Here is a 12,291-nt window from a genome sequence, read left to right as displayed (position 1 = left end):
GATAGAATAGGGGTGACTGCCTCATAGGGTTGTACAAAGAATAAATGAGCTTATAATTGTAAAGCCCTGAAACCTAAAATCAGGAACATGCCAGGCACTTAATAAACGCTGACTTTTATTTTCTGCCTTCACCTTCCTCTGCCGTCGTTGCTCGCTTCTAGAAGTTAAAATAAAAGAAAGTTTAGATTGAAAGGACCTGTGACTCTTCCAAGGGGAACTTTTACACATAGAGAAACCAAAGCCAGGAGTTGCATAAGTTTCCTGAGGTTAAGTGGTTAGAGAGAGAAGTGATAGGAGGACCTGATTCTCTCGCGTCCATGATCACGCGAGATTTCAGGGGGTGGCTGGTGAAGGCTGGAGCCAGACTTTTTCCTTCTGCCTCCCATCCTCACCCCTCTGCAGCAGGGGTAACAACTTTCAGCACGGGCTAAATTGTGTTGGTGGTTTAGGATTGCTGGTCAACTTTATCACAGATATTGATGCTCTTGTTAATATTGTTGACTGAAGTACAGATTTCTTTACTTAAGGCCCTATTCAGACATGAATGGGGTATTTTTTCAATTGTATATAGATAATATGAAAAAGTTAATAAATAGGAAGTTAAATTTTTAAAATTAAGCGAATCTTCACAGTTTCAAAATTCTCTGATGAGTTTTACTCTAACTGATAAACATTAGCGATTTCTCAATGGGTGTTTGGGACCAGAGCTTCTTGGAAATAAGCGACTGGTACTAACAATAGAGCATTAGCAGTTACCGCTGCTTTGTCTCAGTTTCTATTACCCACCCCCCCAAAATTCTCTTCTTCTGTGATGTCCAACATTTCAAGGATTTGGAAGGCAGTGGGGTTGCTCTGCATACTTGCAAAATGCGCTTCAGACTTCTAAAATTTAGTTTCTCTATAAAGATGTCAAGAGGTGCTTATGATGGTTTTATTTAATAAAATGGGGAATTAATGCCTTGATGAAAGCATCTCTTGTAATATTAGCTAATAAATGATGTTATGATATTCTAATCTGAATATTCCTAGATGAGAGAGAGAAAGAACACATGCAAAGTACACATACTTAAACCAGAAATTCACAATAAATGTAGAGGTTACAGCTTGAGAAATGGGCTTCTAGGAAAAAAGAAAACAAGGCAAGCCCGCTTTCTATGTGGGAATAATTATGTCATGTAATTTGCATGCAAATATATTTAAACTAAAGAAATAATTCTAAATTATTCATAGCATAAGATTAACTTTGTATAGCCATTATTCCCTACATAAAATATATGCTATAAATCATGCTTTTAATGTAGAGGAGAAAAGCTGAGGTGAAAATACAGTTTCCTCCCAGATGTACAAAATGCAATTGAATATTCTGCATTGAGAGAGGTAATTCTCAATTACAGCATATTGGAATTACTTGATAATCCATTATATGTGAGTAGTTTAAGCAAAATGTGCCTCTTTACAACAAATTAACTTTTCTTCCAAGAATGTATTTCCACTCTTTGTGTAAGGTAATAACGATTTATTTATAAACTATAAAACATATAGCACTGTTATGCCTACAGCACTCAGAAATTACTTGGCTATATATTCATTAAAGAGAAGTAATTACTTTCCAGATATCTTGCCTACGATCTTTTATTGACCTCATAATGCAATTACTATGCTTAATAGATGATGCAGCTGTTTATGCAATGCTTTTCACAACATATGAGTTGGCTACACAAGTTCAATAATAATTCAAACAGGCACACCCGCTTAATAAGCTTAACAGACAGGAACACGGAGTCTGCTGTACATGGGAAAATATCAGTTGAGAGCCCTAAGGATATAGAAGAGGAGGGCAAAAATGATTAAATGTTTTTATGGTAATTGATTTGTAATTGTTACTGCCCACATTTGGTCTCATTGGGAAATAACAGTTTCTGAGGATAGTCGCTGAAATCATTTGAATTCTGATTTGGGGAAGATACTTGCAGAGTTGGAATTTGCTTTCTTAAAGATGCCACAGAAATATTCATATATCGCTCTGTACATGAAAATATAGGAGCAGTAAAAGTGACGATAATATGACAATAATTTCTCACTTCCTTGGGGGGTCAATTGTTCTCTGTGTGTTTTATGTTGTGTTATAGGTTTTTTTATCCAGTATTTTTCTGACATGATAAAGACGACATTAATGTGAAATGAAAGGGTGAGTGCAAACTTCGTGGGGATAGCAAACAAAATTGAAGAAGTATATTGCGTAGATTCAAGTAGAAAGCTTGGAATGGTGACTGCTTTCTACTAACTTTGTTAATTACCAGGTTTATTAAAAATAAATATTTGAACCATCTATATGAATATATGTGTTTGTGTATGTATGTACACATATATAGTCATACTTGTGTATATTATGTAAGCTCTTCAGGCAAGCAGGTGGAAAATGACAAGGAAATGCTTTTGTAAGTATGTTTTTAAAATTGAAATAAAATTAAATTCTCACTTTACTGTCTACTATATCAAAGTCCACTGTTCGTTTAGAAATATGGTACTATTTTAGTTTATTTCTGCTCATAATTTTAATTTAGATTAAGAATATATTCTGAGATGGCAAAGTGGGCTATTCTGATAAAACCTTCTTCCTGTACAAGTGATTGTTATTTTAGGAACACTTAAAGAGGGTAAAAAGCTAGGTATCCATCTTATGATTTTAGTTTCTTCTAACAAAGACAATTCAGGCAACATTTTGAAAGAATATTTAAGAGGATGAGGTGATGAAATCTAGAACCTTGGTATTCAGTCACTTAAAAGTAGACTGTATTTTTAAACTTTACATAATTGTATTAGTTTTGCCAAATATCAAAATGAATCCGCCACAGGTATACATGTGTTTAAAAATAAATAAAAATAAAGTTTAAAAATAAAATAAAATTAGAAAAAAAAAAGTAGACTGTAACTTTAGTCAGGGAAAATACTAATAAGTGTTCTCCGCTCAGCATTAGTATCATATGGTAGTATCATTTTTTATTAACATAATACAAATACCCTATGCCGGGCTATGCCTTTCATTGCTCGCGGCTTTGGAATCAAAATGTCACAGCAAATTTTACTTTTCACTAATAGATTGAGACTAGTACGTTACATTAATACCAGTGAACAGAAGTGTGGTGTCATGCCCAAACGGCTAAGTCAGGCACATACAACAGTACCTGGAATTACAGCTTGATTGTCCTTGTTCCCAAGAAATAGCAGAAAGATGAGAAGTTTGTGTAGGTTGTTTATTATCTTGTTGGATAAAAGTTCACCTTTCTGCACCTCCTCTATATGCATTGTCAAAATATCACATTATCCCAGTCACTGGAAGTGAATTTACTGCTAAATACCCATTAGGTTCCCAGGAGATGCCTAACATTAATTGTTTAGTGAAAGCACCCTTAGGCTATCACCAGGGAAGCCCATTAAATGCATAAAAAGAGAAGTTGACAGAGATCCCTGTAGAACAAGACGCATCTACCAAGCTCCACACTTCTCCAGGACGCATCCTATGAGGCCGCGTTGAGAATGGTCATTTGGTGGGGGGGGGGGGGGGGGGTAGTTTTTCTTCCTTTTTCTCCCCTACTCGTGCACACAAAATTAATAGGAGAAAAAAACGTTGTGAGAAAATGATCAGCAAAAGACTGCTTGGGAATTGTAAAGAGAATTAGCTTCTAGGTCTTGGTTCTGGGCATCAATGCAGTTTACAGACAGCAAACAAACTGCAAAACTTCGAGACGCAGGGTATGATTCTCCCGAAGATACTATAAAAAGAGAAAGGACGGTAAACAGTAACGAGGGGAAATTCAAGTTTTTCAAGTTTAAATGTGTAGAAAGAGACTGGTCGCGAAGTTTCAGGCTAATGGCCAAATAGGCTGGTGGAGGGAAAAAAGTCAAACCATAAATGAATGACAGTAAATTCTGGCAAAATATGTTTTCATAACTGTCTGCCACATGCATCTGAAAACGTTTTCTGTTCTGAATATAGCACAGTTTTTTATCACTCCCTTGTTTAATTACAATTGCTTGTGAAACTATTGTACGTCTATTATGCACTATTATGTTTGTTTATTTCACATCATTTTGTTTAGAACGTTTCTAAAAAGGAAATGTAAAAAAGCAAACAAAATATGTGCTTGGTGTCATAAATCACCCCACTTCCTTTTTTTGGGGCCTGCATTACTGAGAAAATTCCACTAGAGGGGGCACTAGTAAAACAAGAAGCAAGACAGAACAAGGTTTTAACTTTATCATTCTTTTTTCTTAGAGGTGACAAAGTCTCACCCTCCTTTCTCGTACCTGGACAGTAATATTTTGAGGAGGTTGCAGTAAAGAATATGCCACACAAATATTTAAAATACTTCTCTTAACTTCAGTTTCTTATTTTAATGTTAATGTGCATTCAAGTTTCAGCCAAAAGAGCTGGTTAAATATAGATAAGATTTCATATATTTGTTTCGACTGCTGAAGGCTGAAGTCATGAAGAAGAGTTGTTCCAGTAATTTTTCTTTAGTGACTCCTATCATTACATAAGCAATTGAAAGATGAGAATTATTCTTTAGTTGTCAAACTGAATTTACCCATGTCACAGGCATGGTCTTAACTAGTTCATCACTGAAAACTTTTAAAAAGGTAATAAAAAGGTAATAGAAAAATGTGTCATTTGTTTATAATTTATTAAGAAAATGAGAAGAAAGGCAAAATTTGCCAAGCATTATTAGCTTTAATTATAGCTATTGATTGATGCTATATATTATCACTATTATTTTTCTTATTATGTAATATTTATTTACAAAACTTCCCTAATAACTAACAATGCTAGTAAAAGAGAGGTACAGTTGGTCATGAGAAGATGTCTTGTTTTTACAATGAGGGGCGCATCTTTGTCTGTTGGCCCATGTGAGCTTTGTCAGCAATTGTCAGCAATTTGTCAGAAATTGTCTGCCCAGAAAGAGTCCGAATCGACCTCTTTTTCTAAACTTTTACACTTCCTAAATTTATAGCATGACAAAAAACCTCTATTTTTCAGTTTAATTCTCAAAAAGCTAGTAAAATGCCATCTGTATTGGATTAACTAAAATAATCCATCCTAAATCCATATCACAATGTCCAGCAGAACACATATTCTCAATAAAAATTAGCACATTTTTATTTGCTATTATCATTCCTTCACCAGGCTTCCCTGGTGGCTCAGGTGGTAAAAAATACACCTGCAATGCAGGAGACCTGAGTTCGATCTCTGGGTTGGGAAGATCCCCTGCAGGAGGGCATGGCAACCTACTCCAGTCTTCTTGCCTGGAGAATCCCCTCGGACAAAGGAGCCTGGCGGGTTACAGTCCCCAGGGTTGCAGAGAGTTGTATACGACTGCGACTAAGCTTAGGGATCATTCATTCAACCTATTCCTTCCTTATCCTTTGGAATATACAGTTGGCTAGGTTTTCAAGATGTGCTAACATCTTTAGGATTTCTACCCAATCTTTTTCTGTGTTACCTAACACAGATTTTCTGAACCAAGGAACTGGCTACTCCTTGCTTGAAGATCAGCTTTCTACTCTGACACATTAAAATGTTGTCAGTTGGTATTTCCTCTGCTTGGGTTTGGGAGATTGCCAGTATTTCTCACAAATGTCAGAAGAATGTTTTAGAAAATTAGTGTCTGAGATCTCTGGCTATGTAAATATCATGACACTTAAAAATAGCTCTGGAGAGAATAACCATCATGTGCTCTGTATCAGTGATTAGAACTTTTGATCCAGATTATGTTCTTAGAAGTTACTTAGCACAAATGCCTCCAACAAATGGAATTTGGGGACAAGAGGAGTTGAGCTCAAGGTCACAGATCTAGCTCTAAGCTGAGCTGCCATTGAAATGCGAGTCTCAGAATTATTTTAAAACTCAAATTACGGAGTTTGATTCAATTTTTTAAAAAAGATTTTGTGAATAGACAGAAGGTGAGGAAATGCCCCAGACCTACTGTATAATTGCATGATGCTTTAGAGTTCATGAAATTTGTTTCCAAACAAGGTTGCCTTTAATGATGACTTGGTGTGTGGTGGGACTTTATTAGGTTCACTTCTATTGCAATAAAACGTAGCTCATATCCTCTTGAGACTTTTTCATTCTGTTTTTATGAATTCTAATACTCAGTACGGAGAAGGCAATGGCACCCCACTCCAGTACTCTTGCCTGGAAAATCCCATGGACAGAGGAGCCTGGTAGGCTGCAGTCCATGGGGTCGCTAAGAGTCGGACACGACTGAGCGACTTCACTTTCACTTTTCACTTTCATGCATTGGAGAAGGAAATGGCAACCCATTCCAGTGTTCTTGCCTGGAGAATCCCAGGGACGGGGGAGCCTGGTGGGCTGCCGGTCTATGGGGTCGCACAGAGTCGGACACAACTGAAGCGACTTAGCAGCAGCAGCAGCAATACTCAGTAAGTAAAGGCTGATGCTTCTGTTGTGCAAACTATTAAGCTGATAGTCTTTGGAAATGGTTATGGAGGGTGTTGGCTCACCGGTGCTGCTGTACAGATTTTTTTTTCCTCCTCTGCTTTGCTGTTGTGTGACCTCAGGTTTGTAATAGACACATAGTGTGGTGATGGCCTTTGGTGCCTGGGGCTGTGTCACCAGCCTGGAGAGCTGTCCTGATCTTCATACTCCTTTATTCCCTTCTTCCAGCCTAAATAAGGGAGAGAAGGAGGCGGGAGCAAAGTTACTTCTTTGATGTCTAATTCCCTGTGGTCAACAGGGAACTTTCTCCATCTCTGCTTCAGAACACACCTACCGATTTCCTTGGGAATGAGTTTGGTGAATTTGGGAATTCCAATATTAGAAAAAAACTATAGCAAATTCACATTCAACTCCTTTGTTGTATAGATTCACAGTGTTTAAAATGACTAGCGCAAGGTCATTCACTCTCTTATCTATTTATTTGTTAAATATGGTACTTTTTTTTTTTTTTTTTTTTTACGATTCTGTGCTGCTGAAAGGGTTGCACATCTAGATAGTGGTGGAGGTAGGAAGGAAATCTAGTCTTCTTAGGTCAAAATTCAGTGTTTTTTTCTTAGCTACAAAGCTTCCCATAAAACAATTGACCATGTTGTTGTCAATATTACATCAATAATCCCCTTCTGAGTCTTTGATTGGCTTAGTTTTTTAAAGCAGGCTGAAAATTGTATTTTTGAGCTGTTCTTCAATGTTCAAGTGAAATGACCAATTAACTGTGACAAAATATGTTCGAAGGACTCCTGTGAATTTGGAGGTCTGTGATTCCTTATAATCCCTGAAGTATTTTTCCATATTGCAAATTTTCTCTAAAATAGTTTCCCTTAGGTATATTTTACTCCCCTTTTCCCATTCCTTCTAATCATATATGACTGTTTTATTTTTTGTTAAGTAGTAGAGATTATATTATTTCAAAAATAATGTGTGTATTCAATTTAGATGGCCAGCTCTATCCAACTTGGGATAGCAAACAGTGCACCGTGTAATTTGGGGAGCATTTCCAAATAATTGTCTTGTTCAGCTAGTCGCTAGGCAGTTTACACTGGGAATTTCCTCACAATTCCTTATTTGCATTTAAGATATGGATACAGACAAGAGGTAAGCCAACTGCTGGGTGAGACATTTAAAAATATTTGGTTATCTAATTAAGTGATTAAGACTGATTGTCAAGGAGCTTTGATTGGCTGGAAGAACACATGTTGATAGAGGGAAAGAGGTACGAGGTTGAAAATAATCCTTGAGGACAGGTGGAGTACTACACTAGGACCAGCCGGGGGGCACAGGAAGGCGGTGTGCACTGACAGGGGCGGGGGGAAACGTGAATGTCAAAAGGGATTAGAAAGACAGGGAAACAGAGGAGTAGAGGCTTATAGATTAAAAATGAAAGCAAAGCCAACCAAACCTTGACCCTCATTCACGTTTGTATTTATTCAGCAATTTTTAGTGCCCACTATGTGCAAAGCATGATGCTAGCCCTTTAAAATAGTGGTGGGTTTGTACTGTCATTAAATTCCCTGGTAGAACAAGTGAGTTGCCTGCAAACATCTGAGAAGTAGGTATATATTCTAACCCTGCAGGCAAAATCCGCACTGTCTATTTGCACCTTTGCCTCAGTCTGTCCCTCTTCCTTTCGCTGGCTGTGATTTCAAGGGACACCATTAGGATGAAAGAGCACCAGTGCGGAAGTGGGGACGCTGAGCCGTTTCTACCCACAGAATTGTCAACAGGTATGCACACAGCATCTGTGACTCCGGCAGAGCTGACAGGCTAGGAGCCAGCTGTGGCTTGCTGTTGAAAATAATAATAATATCCACTTAGGGGTATGGAATTATTTATCATGACTGGTGGAATTTTTGCCAAAGGCAAAAAATGAAAATATCCGATGAAAAATGTCCTTAGTGCACAGCCCGTCATATTCATGCACTGAGATTAACTCTGTGACCAAGAATCAACCATCCTAAAGTTATTACTGTTATTATTTTGCTTTTTAAGAGACATTGGGAATTAAAGAATCAGAGAAACATGGCAATTGGTGGGGTTTGTATGAACATTAGTCAGGACAGAGTTTGCCTGCATAACTGACGTCTCTGAAGGAGTTTCTTTCCTTCCTTCTTTTTATGTTTTTAAAGTTTTTGAAAAATTATTTTTTCTCAGATTCATCATGACTTTTATTTTATTTTTTAATCGGAGCATAATTGCTATACAATGTTGTGTTAGTTTCTGCTGCACAACGACACAAATCAGCTATACATATGCCTATGTCTCCTCTCAAGCCACCTTCCCACCCTCTTCCTTTTTTAATTTCCTTTATTTTTCTTTTACTCTCTTCCTATCTATAATCATTCTGGGGTCCAGAACAGGGATGCGAACATCGTGGAATGTTGGGATAGAAACCTACACACAGTATTTATATGAAACCTACAAGAGGGTGTTCTATTTGTCTATGTTTATACTCTGAGTATGATTAACTTTAATACTTACGGGGGCTATTATCTTCCTCAAGCCTCACTGTCCGCTTATTGTTGTCCTGATGTACTGTTTGTATATACACAAAGTCTATACACATTGCAGCAAGGCATAGGTGACAAATGTGAGTGTTAGCTTGGTGTGAGTTCCTGCCAGCCCTCTGGCTCTGCATGTGACTTTATAACTGGATAAAGGCTAAAGTGACCTGCTGCCCATGCTTGGCCACTGTGAGCCTGTGTGACTGTTTTCTCTCTGTAAGAAAAGACTGTGTCCCAGGATCTGATTTTTCTATTAGTATTTGGAGACCCTGACTTTGGCTTCTCAAGCCGGGTCTAAGAGCACTTCATTTGACCTGTCTCTGAGTCTGCATTTCCCCTTGTGGTACATCTCACTCTGTATTCTTGGCTCTGGTAAGCCTTTATCACTGTGGTTTGTCTTTGTAAACATTCACTCCAGGTTCTGTTTCATGTCACCTGTCTGGGTATCATTTCCAACCTTAATTCTTTGGAGCCCATTTCTAATTTTCCTTGGTTTCACAAACCAGTGTGTCCATGGGAAGGATTGGTTCTTCCTCTTGACACCTGACGAGTTAGGATTAAGGGCCCAAAGCACCAAAGTATTAGAGGGAAATTGCACTGTCTTTTCTGCTTTTTAATTTTCCCTTTCTTGTTTTTTCTTCTTTCCTTTATCCCATCTTTCCTATTTCCTCTTCTTTTTCTTTTCTTCTTTTTATTTAGTCTTTTCCTTTGCTCTTCAATTCATATGGGTATGCTAAAAAATCTGCCATGGCATTTTGGGGACTTGACTAATTATTAGGTTACAATAAGGTATCATGGATGGGGATTCTAAACATATGACTTAAATTTAACCAATAAAAAGCCCAATTTTGCTATTTCTTCTCTAAGTAGGATATAATCCTAACAGAAACAACTCTAAAGTTACCCTGAGATGCAAGACTCAGATTTTGGGAATGTTCTCGGTTAAGAAGAGAAAATTACTATCGTAAGAAAAATACTTTGGATGAAACCAAATAAATTAATGAAAATAGTGTTTCTCAAACAATATTTAATGTACATTGAGTGTTTATTCATATATCCTTTGGCCTCCACATTTTATTCTATCAAGAATATTTAAAAATTTATATTTCATTTCAGATTGTATGTAGAATCTTAAAATAACTTTATAGAAATATAGAATATTTATTTGTAGTATATGATTAGAGTAAATATAGCAAGTCTTGAAATAACAAATCCCATAAATAATATTTTTAAAAGCATTAAATAGAATTTTACTGAAGATAATTTCTAGAATTTTAAAATTCTTTTGTTTAATTGGAAATAACTAAAAGGAAAATAGTAAGAGGTTTCAAATACATGTTTGTATTTCCTCAATTTCAGTCCTGAAATCCAGAAACCACTGGGAACTTTAAGTTTAAAAAAAATTAATTTGGCATCAGAAATGAACTGAGAAGGCTACTTATTGCCTTTATTCATCCTAGCTATTATGAATATTCATATATTTCACTACAAAATGTTAACATGTTCCATAATGATTCAGCCCTAGGCTCCATTGAGGGTTCTACGTAATATACTGCATGTACCTTTTGAATTTTGCAAAATTCTGAATTATAAAATATATCTGGCCCCATGTTTGATAGGGGATTGTGGACGTGTATATGGGACTTTTCTAAAGTAGATTGTAGCTCTTATTTGGAATCTAACTGTAGAGAACAAATTACACTGAGGAAAGGAAACTGTGGGTTAGCCCCTTGAAGAAGGTAGAGTTCATTTTCTTGCTTCTTTCTTTCTTTCTTTCTTCTTTCTTTCTTTCTTCACACTAGGTAAAACCTAGTGTTTTACCTTCTTTCTTTCTTTCTTCACACTAGGTAAAACCATTTGACGTGACAGCATGTTGTAGCATTGCTGTAGTCAAGTTGAAAATTAGATGAGTCACCTTCAATGTATATCCCAGTGAATCATCTTAAAAGAAAAAGGAAAGCAAATATCATAAAAAATGTCGATACCTGACTTAGTTTTTTAAAATTCATATATATTTACTTTTGCCCATTTTCTTTTTTAACTCAAGAGCTTCTACTAAGCACAGCTTTGAAATTCCCTGGAAAGTACACATTGCTCTGATCAGCCTGGCTTATCAGCCTACAGCCTCAGCAAGTGACTGAAGGAATCTTAACATGATTAATCAAGAGTCTTTTTCTGAAGAATTCAATGATGAAAACATTTGACTGCTGCTCATCTGGGCAAACAAGGGTGGTTTGATCTCCACATGCTTTGCTGAGCTTAATACTTTACTACAGATACATGTCAATACTCAATCTATACTTCCCCTCACATTCATTGAAAGAAAGGGAACAATACACCTGCTGCTGTTGCTGCTGCTGCTAAGTTGTTTCAGTCGTGTCCACCTCTTTGCGACCTTGTAACCTGCTAGGCTCCTCTGTCCATGGATTCTCCAGGCAAGAATACTGGAGTGGGTTGCCATGTCCTCCTTCAGGGGATTTTCCCCATCCAGGTATTTAACCCACATCTCTTACGTCTCCTGTATTGGCAGGAGGTTCTTTACACCAGCTCAGTGCACCGTTGTATACATTTAAATCTCTCACATTATCTCCTCTCGCTCTTCAGCACTGCCTTTAAACTTAGCTTGGAATTCCCAGGTGGCTCAGTGGTAAAGAATTCACCTGCCAATGTAGGAGACACAGGAGATGCTGATTCAGTCCCTGGGTCTAGAAGAGTCCTTGGAGTATCTTCCAGAGGAAATGGCAACCCACTCCAGTATCTTTGCCTGGAAAATTCCATGGACAAGGATCCTGGTGGACTACAGTCCATGGGGTGACAAAGAGACATGACTGAGCACGCATGCCCTGCAAAGGACACCTCACTTTATATGGATAAGTGTTCCCCAAAGTGATGGTGAAGGGTTTCTGAAGCTATGTCATTTGTCTTCACCATTAGGATATAAGAAATAATTCTTTGTATTTAAATAACAGGAATTTGTTTCAAAAGATGAAACTGTTTTTTTCCCCCCAGTTGTTTATGTTTGCTGTTGTATTCTTTAAGACAGAGAGATTTCAGAGAATCAATATGGTTTTATTGCAACCATGAGATATTTTTCCTTTAGGGGAATAGCACATTGCTGGGTACTTGTTACTTTGGAGTCCCAGGGAAGTCTCATTCTATCAACAATGGCATCAGTTTTATTTTTCTAAGATACAGGGGCACACAAAGCCTTTTCCCAGCAGCTGGGAAATTATGACATGATACACTACCCCCTAACTCCCCACTCCCCCAAAA

The sequence above is a fragment of the Bos indicus genome, chromosome 23 (genome assembly GCF_029378745.1).
Source record: "Bos indicus isolate NIAB-ARS_2022 breed Sahiwal x Tharparkar chromosome 23, NIAB-ARS_B.indTharparkar_mat_pri_1.0, whole genome shotgun sequence".
NCBI classification, from domain to species: domain Eukaryota; kingdom Metazoa; phylum Chordata; class Mammalia; order Artiodactyla; family Bovidae; genus Bos; species Bos indicus.
Note: the sequence above shows the minus strand (reverse complement) of the source record.